This window comes from Phoca vitulina, unplaced genomic scaffold (assembly GCF_004348235.1).
Source record: "Phoca vitulina isolate PV1807 unplaced genomic scaffold, GSC_HSeal_1.0 scaffold3, whole genome shotgun sequence".
Taxonomy (NCBI): domain Eukaryota; kingdom Metazoa; phylum Chordata; class Mammalia; order Carnivora; family Phocidae; genus Phoca; species Phoca vitulina.
The window spans coordinates 35,169,678-35,182,819 of NW_022589706.1; the positions used below are offsets into that span (position 1 = coordinate 35,169,678).

General features: G+C 36.6%; 1 protein-coding gene across 4 annotated transcripts in view; it reads left to right on the forward strand.

Moving 5' to 3' along the window:
- The window catches only part of SLAIN2 (SLAIN motif family member 2), an 82,833-nt gene that overhangs the window by 23,878 nt on the left and 45,813 nt on the right, over nucleotides 1-13,142 (forward strand). The window lies entirely within an intron of this gene.

Sequence of the window (13,142 nt, forward strand, 5' to 3'; positions counted from 1 at the left end):
AGGGAGCCTGATGTGGGACTCGATCCCGGGACTCCAGGATCATGACCTGAGCCGAAGGCAGTCACTTAACCAACTGAGCCACCCAGGCGCCCTGAGGGCTGTATTCTGATGAGAAAGTTTTTGAGCTGTGAAACAATGTTACACTGATCTGTATTTTAGCTAAATGGTAGTGGGCAGAGGATAGATTGGAAGAGTAAAAGTCTAGTAGGTATGGGGAAACCACTTGAGATTATTAAATTGCTTATGTTGGGTGAGATGAGGGTCTAGACTTGAGTGAAGTCAGTGGAAATGAAAAGGAAGGGTTGGATTTTAGGGGCATTAATGAATTGATAGGATGTGTTGATTGAGCACATTGAATATGTAGAGAGAGGAAACAGTCAAGGTTAGCATAAAACTTTCATTGACTGGAAAAAATAGTGGTGCCATTTTGTGTTTGTTTGGAGGTATTTGATTTGGGGAGGATGTCTATAGTAAACCATTGGAGCTCTATGATACTCAGGAGAAAAATTAGGACTAGAACTATTTGAAACTAATATATGTCCAAAGAATGATAGTTGGTTATGATGAAACAAAAAAAGACTTCTTCAAATTAAAGGTTTCTGGTTAAATATAGAATAAAATAGTAGGAACAAATTTATAGTTGTATCCTGTGAGGCAGCAGTTGATAGAGTAACAAAAATCCTGTGATACAGAAAATGTGTGACGAAATAAAACTCAGTTTTTACACTTGTAATGTGTATTTTCAGACCCTATGTCATCACTTCTAGTTTTGGTAATTAAACTTTAATAAGTGATATGGTGAAAACTGATGGGAAAGGAAGAAAGTTAAGAGACGGAGAATAGGTTCAATTTAGTCTCTTAAAGACCCTGGCATAATGGATAACTGTCACTTGGGAGAGATCCTGGTTAGTTGTTATGAGTATTTTGAAAGGAACAAATGAAGTGGAATGGAGACGAATTAAATAGAAAAAAAGTTTTTTTAAATTTTTCTTTTTTTAAATAGAAAAAATTTAGTTCTCATCTTGCAACTAGAGTTTACTAAGTGGTACAATCGAGAATAACTGTAGAATTTTTGTATAATTTTTCAAGAAAAAGTGCAGTGCCCTATTATGGATTCTTTATAGTTATTTCTTTCATTCATTCTGCAATATTGAATTCCTTTTCTACTATGTACAGGGCAGGTTTCTTTGGGGTTGAGGGTAGAGCATAAGAGATGATGGGGGTGCCTGGAGTCCCATATGAAAGACAGTTATATAATATATAAATAAATATATTTATATATAAATAAATTGTATATACACACACACAACTACAAATCGAGGACTAGATTGGGTTTTCTTTCTAGGAAAATGTCAGTTCTAGAAATACCGTCCCTCTCGCCTCTCAAAAGTATTTTATGCATTCTAACCATTTCAATATACAGTATATGTCAGGAATCCTCACATACTCTTATCTTTCTTTTTATATAACTCAAAAAGAGAAGAGAATGTCTGAGCTACTCTTAATATTAACTTTAATTCTATAAACAGTACGGAGTACCATTCTCACTTCTACTCTGGCACGTAACATAAAAATATTGCCAGATTTTCTTTAGCACTTCAGTTACCTGATGTTTTAGGCCAACCTATTGTTGGGGATAAACACATATATTTGAATACAAATATGTAAACATATATATGTATCAAATACATATATATCACACATACATTGGGTACTTACTATGAGTAGAGTAGTATGTTAAGGTGATAAGTAGGCATGAGAACTATGGTGGTTGGAAAGCCTCGTGAAAAAGGCAAGTCTTGAATTGGTCTTGAAGTGAGGCTTAGATTAGATTCCTCCCGTTATTTTGTTCCTATTTTCACAAAGTGGATAAAATATTTAATTTTATAATTCAAGAAATTAATTTTAGAACCTGTAGGAATACTGCAAATAGAAAATTCTCTGATAAAAGAGTTGTTTATCTTTATTGTATATACAAACCTTTGTTACCAGTATGTTGTGGATTCTAACTTTTTTTTAATAAAGATTTTATTTATTTATTTGAGAGAGAATGAGATAGAGAGCATGAGAGGGGGGAAGGTCAGAGGGAGAAGCAGACTCCCTGCTGAGCAGGGAGCCCGATGCGGGACTTGATCCTGGGACTCCAGGATCATGACCTGAGCTGAAGGCAGTCACTTAACCAACTGAGCCACCCAGGTGCCCCTGTGGATTCTAACTTTATGCTCTTTTCTCAGATATTTGTGCAGAAACTTTCTTAACAATAAGAAAAATATATTTTTAAAACCTAACCTTAGTTGACAAATTGTTAAAAGTCATTATAGTATGTATGCATTATTACCCGGGATTTGAAGGACATGTCATTTGCTAAAAGTTAATGACTTGTTAGCCATAAGTACCATGGCTTCTACAGATAAAATCCTGTTAAGGCATTTCACCAATAAAAAGTTAGTTATTTAAAAAAAAAAGTTATTAACAAGCAAAGTACTCTAAAAGAATCAGTGTGGATTGTACACACACACACACACTTCATATACATGTAACCTATATATCTGTATGTAAATACACACACACACACACACACACACAAATTTATGTTCTCTGTAGACTAAAAAATTCTGCTTTTAGTAGTAATTGTTGTATTGTATGTGGTTGTGGCTGAAATTATATGTTTAGTTAGTATACATAAGGACTGTCATGCTCTGCCGCTATTGTCAAAATTTTGCAGTCTGGTATAGTTTGAGACTCCCAGCCTTCCTGATGTCTTTTCTCAAACAAAACAAAACACCAAAAAAAACAAAAACAAAAAAAACCCCTCAGTTTTTGATTGCTGCACTCGAAGTTGGTCTCACTGTAACTATTGTTTCCCAGCAGTACGTGGCTATGCCTCAAACACTAGAAAATTGTCTTTTTAAAGAAGTAGTTTCCAACCTCACTTTTGTGGAATCCCAGAGAACATCAAAACTGTTTTGATTTTCTTAAAATTAAAAAACTCTTGCCATACTGGAATGAGAATCAACAGAGTCATGAAATGAAAATGGAAGCATAGAGTGTCACTATTTGAAACTTTGGAATTCACTGTTTTAAAGCTTTTCTTTAGTCTTTTCGGCTTGCTTGCTTGCTCTGCCCTGTGTTTTGGCTCACTGTGTTGTATTCTGCTGTCATACTTTCTGTTTATATATGTGTCCTACCTACCCTGTAGCTAACATCACTTCAGTGCTTGTGAACTGTTTTTTTGTTTTTTTTTTTTAATATTATTTCTTAGAGCACAAGCAGGGGGAGTGGCAGGCAGAGAGAGAAGCAGGCTCCCCGCTGAGCAGGGATCCCGATGCAGGACTCGATCCCAGAACCCCGGGATCATGACCTGAGCAGAAGGCAGATGCTTAACCGACTGAGCCACCCAGGCGTCTCAGTGCTTGTAAACTGTATAAGAATTTCTTAATGAATTTGCTTTGCTAATAATTACCATTATTATTGGTAATACCAATGATAGTTCTCTAAAAACCAGAAGAGTATTTTATATTTCTTCATATAAATGTAGTATATATGCCTTTAAGTCTGCTAATGGGCCAAATATAATAGTTAATGGCATGATCAATCTAAAATTTCAAAAAGACTCTTGCTGTATATATGAACTGAAGATATTTTTTCCTTTTTCTTTCTTTTTTTTTTTTTTAAAGATTTTATTTATTTGAGAAAGAGAATGAGAGAGAGAGCCTGAGAGGGGGGAGGGTCAGAAGGAGAAGCAGAGTCCCTGCTGAGCAGGGAGCCCGATGTGGGACTGATTCTGGGACTCCAGATGGGATCATGACCTGAGCCAAAGGCAGTCGTTTAACCAACTGAGCCACGCAGGCACCCGGAGATGTTTTTTTTCAATTGAGAATGGAGTTCTGATTTTTTTATTGTAATAGTGGGATCAATTACAACTTTATGCTTGGTAGGGCTTAAGAAAAGAGAACAGGGAAACCGCAGGAGCCATTAGAATGATGAGTATACTGGAGTTTTTTGTTTTTAAGTAAATTCTACCCCCTTCGTGGGGCTCGAATTCAGCATCCTGAGATCGAGTCCAATGCTCTACCGACTGAGCCAGCCAAGAGGCTAATTAGGCAATAAAATATCATAGTTAAGTGCACAGGTTCTGGAGTTATCTTGGTTTTGTCACTTAGTAACTATGTCACTTTGGACAAGTCATTTATCTCATTGTGCCTCAGTGACCTTATCTGTAAAATGGGGATTAAATATAATATAATTAACCAACTGAGCCACCCAGGTGCCCTTTATTATTATTTTTTTTTAACATTTAAGCTAGGTCTAAGTGAATAGCCATCTGTTTGTTTTTTTAAGATTTTATTTATTTAAGAGAGAGAGAGAGAGAGAGACAATGAGAGAGACCACGAGAGACCACAAGCAGGGAGGAGAGGGAGAAGCAGGCTCCCGGCGAGTAGGGAGCCCAACTCGGGCTCAATCCCAGGACCCCAGAATCATGACCTGAGCCGAAGGCAGACTCTTAACGGACGGACCCAGCCAGGCGCCCCCCCATAACAATTTTAATATAACTTTTATTTTTACTTTAAAGTTAAATCTTTGTTGTTAGCTTCACTAGCTTACTTTCAGCTGACTACAATATGAAAAGTGATTACTATGGTTACCATAAATTCAGCAAAGTAACTCCAGTCTCCCTTCCTATCCATTATTTATTTATTTTTCCATCATTCAGTTATATGTCTACTATGTGTTCATCATAAAGTCAGGAGAGACCTATTCCAAACTGTAAATAACTTGGGGGGATAGAACTGGTAGGGAGAGGGAGGTTATTACCACTCCTTACATTTATACATTCCTATATTACTGAAAGTCATTATACTTTTAAAAAAAAATAATAGTTACATTCTTAGCTTTTTTTCTTTTTTTTTTAAGATTTTATTTATTTGACAGAGAGAGCAAGAGAGCACAAGCAGGGGGAACAGTAGAGGGAGAGGGAGAAGCAGGCTCCCTGCCAAGCAGGGAGCCCGATGCGGGACTCGATCCCAGGACCGTGGGATCATGACCTGAGCTGAAGGCAGATGCTTAACCATCTGAGCCACCCAGGCGTCCCTATTCTTAGCTGTTTTTATCATCGATCATATTATATAGGTATGTGTGACATATGGGCCAAAATATGATTTATTACGGTCAGTTTCATAATATTCTTAATTACATTTTGACTAGTTCTCTCAGACAGTATACATAAATTATATTAATGATGGGGGCGCCTGGGTGGCTCAGATGGTTAAGCGTCTGCCTTCGGCTCAGGTCATGATCCCAGGGTCCTGGAATCGAGCCCTGCATCGGGCTCTCTGCTCAGCGAGAAGCCTGCTTCTCCCTCTCCCATTCCCCCTGTTTGTGTTCCCTCTCTCGCTATGTCTCTATCTGTCAAATAAATAAATAAAATCTTTAAAAAAAAAAAAATTAATGATGTTTAATTCTTCTGTAATGATCATTCTAAGGGAAAAAGTAATATCTCGAGGGCCAATTTTTAAAAATTTTTAATTCAATTAATTTATGTATAATGTATTATTGGTTTCAGAGGTACAGGTCTGTGATTCATCAGTCTTATCTAATACCCAGTGCTCATTACATCACATAGCCTCCTTAATGTCCATCACCCAGTTACCCCATCCCTCCACCCTCCTCCCCTCTAGCAACCCTCAGTTTGTTTCCTATGGTTGAGTCTCTTAGGTTTTTCTCCCTCTCTGGTTTTGTCTTATTTTATTTTTTCCTCTCTTCCCCTATGATCCTCTGTTTTGTTTCTTACATTCCACATATCAGTGAGATCATATGATAATTGTCTTTCTCTGATTGACTTATTTCATTTAGCATAATACCCTCTAGTTCCATCCATGTTGTTGCAAATGGCAAGATTTCATTTTTTGATGGCTCTGTAATATTCCATTACACACACACATACACCACACCACACCACATCTTCTTTATCCATTCATCTGTCAATGGACATCTGGGCTCTTTCCATAGTTTGGCTATTGTGGACATTGCTGCTATAAACATTGGGGTGCAGGTGCCCATTGGGATCACTGCATTTGTATCTTTGGGGTAAATACCCACTACCCAATTGCTGGGTTGTAGGTAGCTCTATTTTCTACTTTTTTTTTTTTTTTTTAAGATTTTATTTATTTATTTCTTTGACAGAGCAAGCAAACACAAGCAGGGGGAGCTGCAGGGAGAGGGAGAAGCAGGCTTCCCACTGAGCGGGGAGCCCAATGCTGGGCTCCATCCCAGGACTCTGGGATCATGAGCTGAGCTGAAGGCAGACGCTTAACCGGCTGAGCCAGCCAGGTGCCCTATTTTCAACTTTTTTTTTTTTTTTTAAGATTTTATTTATTTATTTGACAGAGAGAGACACAGCGAGAGAGGGAACACAAGCAGGGCGAGTGGGAGAGGGAGAAGCAGGCTTCCCGCTGAGCAGGGAGCCCGATGTGGGGCTCAATCGCAGGACCCTGGGATCATGACTTGAGCTGAAGGCAGACGCTTAACAACAGAGCCACCCAGGTGCCCCCCTATTTTCAACTTTTTGAGGAGCTTCCATACTGTTTTCCAGAGTGGCTGCACCAGCTTGCACTCCCACCAACAGTGTAGGAGGGTTCCCCTTTCTCCGCATCCTTGCCAACATCTGTCATTTCCTGACTTGTGAATTTTAGCCATTCTGACTTGTGTGAGGTGGTATTTCATTGTGGTTTTGATTTGTATTTCCCTGATGCCGAGTTATGTTGAGCATTTTTTCATGTGTCTGTGAGGGCCAATTTGTTTCTAACAGATTTTTAAAACAGCTTTATTGAGATATTTTACATACTACAAAATTGGCATGTTTAAAGTGTACTATGGTTTTTAGTATTCAGTGATTTCTAGTATATTTACAGAATAGTACAACCATCACCATAGTCTTGTTTTAGAATATTTTCAACATACCCCAAAGAAACCATGTACCCATTGACAATCACTTCCCATTTCTCTTCTCTCTTCGCCCTGTCCAATCCCTAGGCAACCACTACACTACTTTTTTGTCTCATAGATTGGCCTGTCCTAGACATTCCGTATAAATGGTATCATATAGGATGTGGTCTTTTGTGGCTGCCTTCTTTTGCTTAGTATAATGTTTATAAGGTTCACCCATATTTTAGCATTTTTATTGTCTCTAGTACATTTTTAAAAGTCTATTTTCAATTTATAAATACTAACTTAAAAACTTCAAAAGGACAAAAATGAACAAAGTATAAAGTAGGTCTTTTGTAACTAGAATGAATGTTAGAGGAATTTCCTTTTTGATAGGACATTTAAGTGGCTGCAAAGAAGCTTTGTTAAAACACCTTGGTTCACCATATAGTACTAGTCTTATGAGAAGTGTTGAAGAAAGATTTCCCTGATGAAGTGACATTTAAGCCGAGATGCAGTAAAAAGTAGGAATGGGATGGCTGAGGTTGGGCAGGGAAGGGTGAGATAAGCAAAAAGTAGAATTGAGCTTGTTTCGGGCAAAGGGGACAACATGCACATGTGACCTAGAAGTAAAAGTGTTGGGCTTTCCAGGAATAGAAGTTAGTACCATATGGCTGTTATTAAGATTTGGGTGGTGGAGGAGGGTGAGAAACGTAGCTTAAAAATAAAAGTATTGCAACAGTTAGATCACTGCTCATGCCTCAAGGGCTGTGGGGACCATTTTTTTGGAAAGGGCTCTATCATAAGGGCAAAAAGGAAAGTGGGACAGAATTTTTAGCACAGGAATATTAACATACTCAGATTCATATTTTAGAAAACAATTAGGCTTCATTGTATAGAAGGGATCAGAAAGAAGTAAGACCAGAGATTTTCAGGGTGTTTGTTTTGTTTTGTTTTGTTTTGTTTTAGGATTTTTTCTTTTCAAAATTGTTTTGGCCATTCTTTGCCCTTTACTTATTCCTATAACTTTTAGAATTAGCTTGTCAATATCTATAAAAATGCCTGCTGAGATTTTTTAGGGATTGTGTCAGTTGTGTAGATCAGTTTCGAAAAATTGACATCTTAACAGTATTGAGTCTTCAGGTCTATGAACATAGTACATCTCTCCATTTATTTGAGTCTTCTTTAATTTATCTCAACAGTGTTTTCAGTGTACAACTCTTGTACTTCATTTGTTATATCCCATTTGAATTGTTCATTGATAATATATAGAAATACAATTGATTTTTTTTGCCTACTGAACTTATATCCCACGACCTTACTAAACACATTTATTCTAGTTGGGTGTTTTTGGTTTTGGTGGATTCGTACAAAGTCATTTCTATATACAGGATCATGTTGTCTGCAAATAAAGACTGTTTTTCGTTCTTTTTTAAGATTTTATTTATTTGAGAGAGAGAGCACAAGTAGGTGAAGCTGGAGGGAGAGGGAGAAGCAGTGTCCCAGCTGAGCAGGGAGCCTGACACGGGGCTCGATCCCAGGACCCTGGGATCATGACCTGAGCCGAAGGCAGACGCTTAACGACTGAGCCACCCAAGTGCGCCTGCTTCTTTCTTTTCAATATGATGTCTTTAATATCTTTTTCTTGACTTCTACTGGCTAGACACTCCCAGGATATCATTGTAGAGACATGATGAGCATTTGCACCCTTAACTTTATTCGCAGTCCTAGAAGAAGTCAGTCTTTTACCATTAGATCTATTTTTCTGAAAGAGTTTGTATAGGATTGGCATATTTTTCCTTAGTGTTGATAACATTAATAAGTGAAGGCATCTGGGCATGGGGTTTTCTTTGCAGTAAGATTTCTAATTACTAATTCAATTTCTTCAGATTTTCTACTACTTTGTGAGTCCCATTTGGTAACTTATATCTTTATAGGAATTTGTATATTCTATTTAAGTTACCTGTTTGGATAAAATTGTTCATAATATTCCTTTATCATCTTATTTGTAGCAATGCTCACTCTTTATTTCTAATTTTGGTAATTAGTGTTTTCTAACCTTTTTTGGTAAATCTAAAGACTTACCATTTTTAGATCTTTTCAAAGAACCAACTTTCGTTCCCCCCAATCTATTTTTCTATTTCACTGATTTTTGCTAATATTTATATTTTCCCTCCTTCTGACTGCCTTGTGTTTAATTTGCTCTTCTTATTTTTTTATGCTTAGATTGTGGATTTGAGACCTCTTTTCTTTCCTAATGTTTTTAAAATTCTAAATTTGCCTCTAAGTACTTCACTGTCTTCATCACCTAAATTATTGGTATGTTATATTTTGTTTTTATTCAGTTCAAGATATTTTCTAATTTCTCTTGTGATATATTCTTTGACCTGTGGTTATTTATAAGTGTGTTGTTTAATTTCCAAATATTTGGGATTTACTTAATTTCTTTCTGTTGATTATTAATTTAATTCCATTGTGGTTTGAAGTTTTTAAACTCAAAGACTTTTTCATGGTTGAATTGGTCTGACCTGAAGAATGTTCCGTGTGCACTTAAAAAGAACGTGTATTCTGTTATTGGTGGATTGAGTGCCCCTTAATTGTCAGTAAAGTAAAATTGATTGATAATGTTCAAGATTTCCATATCTTTACTGATTTCTCTATGTAGCTCTTTTTTCAGGAAGTAAGGGAGCTATTGAAAACTCCAAATAAAATTTTTCAATTGTCTCTTTTTCCTTTTATTCTGCTACTGTTATTAGGTATCTTTACATTTGATTGTTCTACCTTCCTGTTATATTTATATGTTTTTCTTTGTCTCTAGTAATATTTCTTATCTTAAACTCCAGCTCTCTTATGGTTACTATTTGCATGGTATATCTTCTCATCTCTTAGTTCAACCTCCTTGTGACTTTGTTTTTTTGTTTGTTTTACCCTCTGAGCAGAGAGCCCGACATGGGGCTTGATCCCAGGACCCTGGGATCATGACCTGAGCTGAAGGTAGGCTCTTAACCAGCTGAGCCACCCAGGCGCCCCGACTTGTGACTTTGAATCTCAGGTGTTTCTTTTATAGATAACATATAGTTGGGTCTTTTTTTTTTTTTTTTTAATCCAGTCTGACCATCTCTTTTGAATAGATTGTTTATAGTCTTGTTCACATTTAATGTAATTATTGCTGTGGTTGGATTCATGTCTGCCATTTTGCTTTTTGTTTTCAATTTGACTCAAGTGTTTTTGTTCTCTGTCCCTCCTTTAACTGTTTTTTTTTTTTTTTTTTTTGTATGATGAGTGATTTCCAGTTGTATCCTGGACATTCTGGGTGTTGTATTGTGAGACTCATAATCATATTTCTTCTTTTTTAGTAGGCAGTCTTGTTTAGATGTAATGCATGGGATAGATGTTCAGCTCCCTGCCAGGCCCTGGCTCACACTATCTCCTTCCAGATGGATGGATGGGGTATAAAATCAGCTCTATACTGGGCTCTGCTGACATGTAGAGGCCTGGGAAAGGGAGATGAGGTGCTCACTTCCCCTTGTGTCCTGCATTGTTGATGCTGGGTGGGGGTAGAGGCTCTATGACTTAATTTTAGCAGAATTAGGGTAATGAAGTTATATGCTTCACGTTTTCTTGGCAAGTAAAAACTTGACAAATCTCAACCTGTTGTAAGTTGCATTAGCCATCTATATACTGGTGATGTCCATCAGAACTAAGTCCCTCCTAATTAAGCCAAATATTATTTAAAAACTTCAAAAGCACCAGAGTGAGAAAAATGTTTTTAGTAGGCAAAAGTTATTTTGAAGAAGTCTATGTGTTTGTAAGAAACAAAGGAGATAATATGTATAGTTATTCAAGTATTTTTATTAGGGATTTTTCTTTAAAATTCAGGGACTGAAACACCTTGGTCTTGCTAAAAGAGGATCCAGTTACAAGCTGCAACTCAGTTTTTGTGTCCTCTGGCAGGTTTAGAAGTACTTTGAAACCTCAACCAAAGGTTGACCAAAGAATTAATTTTGTGCCAATACCATTTGGGCCACAGCACTCCAGTTTTAGACCTGGGGGTAGTGATGGGGCACTGAAATAAGAGGAGAGAGTGATAGGAGATAGTTGGCATACTCAGGGGTTATTGAATCCGTCTCCCTCTTTTCATCACTCTAGGAATGTACAGGTTGCTACATTAACTTTTATCTGTTAATGGAAGGAAGGGGCAGTCTCTATTGCCAGTTAGGGAAATAAATACAGGAATAGTGGGGGGAAAGGTAGTTTGTACATGTAGGATCAGCAAGACTTGGTAACAGATTATTGGTGAAGGTAGGAAATAAAACAGACGGAGGAATCCAAAATTACTCTTACATTTTTAGCTTTTATAACTGAAAGAATGGTGCCATTGACAAAAATAGGAAAGCTACCATGCATGTGATATAGGAGAGATGATGATGCTTTAGTGTAACTGATTTTGAATTATTGTTTTATTCAATTAGTTTATAGTAGATTCTATCTTTTTAAAGATTCTAAAAGCACCTTACAATTTTTTATAAAAGCTTTATCAGGACATAATTTACATACTATAAAATTTACCCATACTTGTGTAATTTATGTACAAGAAAACTCATCATGTAATTCAAGAGTTTAGTATATTTACAATCATGACATTGTTACCACAGCCATCAGCACCATGTAATTTTAGAACATTTATATCACCCTAAAAGAAATCTCTTTCCCATTCCTACCTCCAGTCCTAGGCAGTGACTAATCTACTTTCTGCTCTGTGTCCTTTTCTAGACATTTCATATAAATGGAATCATATAATATGTGTGTTTTTGGTGGCTGGCTTCTTTGAGCATGTTTTTGAGGCTCACTCATGCTCCTTGCACTTTTTACAATTAGTATATTCCTCTACTATTAGGTATGAAACTTAGTATACATGAATCATATGGGTAAATTGTGTGAAACCAGTCAGTGTAGGGAAAAGTTATATGTTGAAAGAAAGCTATCAGAAAGTGATTTTATTGAGGGCGCCTGGGTGGCTCAGTTGGTTAAGCGACTGCCTTCGGCTCAGGTCATGATCCTGGAGTCCCAGGATCGAGTCCCGCATCGGGCTCCCTGCTCGGCGGGGAGTCTGCTTCTCCCTCTGCCCCTCCCCCCTCTCATGTGCTCTCTCTCATTCTCTCTCTCTCAAAATAAATAAATAAAATCTTTAAAAAAAAAAAAAAAAAGAAAGTGATTTTATTGATACTTACTCATCTATAGAGGTTTTGTTTGCTAAGTATTTGCTAACCTAGAATATCTGTATATGATAATCACAATTAAAATGGGAATGCTGAGATAGAGATTTATTAGGAAGCATTTGTAATATTTAAGTTGGAAAGAGAATGAACCCCCTTGGTTTCTTTTCTTTTTGAACTGTTAATAAGTTATTTACTAAATTGAGATTTTATTTCATTTTTGTCCAAATGAACATGGATTTTGACTAGAGAAATGATTGTTTAGCCTATTAGTCTTGATTATCTTGATCAGAGCTAAATAGTTGATGTGAGTGACACACTTAAGTTATAAGTAGGGGAGATGAGAAAAGAGATGGAAAATGTATATATTGTCACTACAAAGTAGTTCGTCAATTCTGGTACAATAGAGATATATTTAAATATTTATGCCAGAACACACTTCATTTTATTGCCCTAACTTGATTAATGTAAAATGTGAAATTACTAACTCCTGGCCTTATTGAGACATTTAACTATGTGGATAAATCAAAGTATACTTTTGTTTACTTCATTAATTCCACTTAAAGTGTCTTAATTTGGGAATCACTCTGGTTAGAATTCAGTTAACTTCACATTTTTCATATGGCATCATATTTGAAATAAATCAGTATCAATTGACATAATCTAGACCAATCTGAGGAAAAAACTATGAAGTAGAAAATTTAAGTGTTTCCCTCCCTTGTCTTCTGCTCACCTTTTCTTTTGTATCCTTTCCACAGGAGCTTATAAAATACTGTCCTACTCTTTGCCAAGACTGAAGTAAATTTCATAAATGGATTCGTACTAAGTTATTAAGGATTTAAAGTATTGCTTTTTTCTGATGTATCATAGCTTGAAAAGAGGGCTACAGAGTGTACTGCTTAACTAAAAGGAATTAATTACTAATGGTAAAGTTTTGGGTGGTTTGTGGTAAGGGAACTGGGAGGTAGAAAACAAGGTATTTCTCTCCTCATTCTGTCTCCT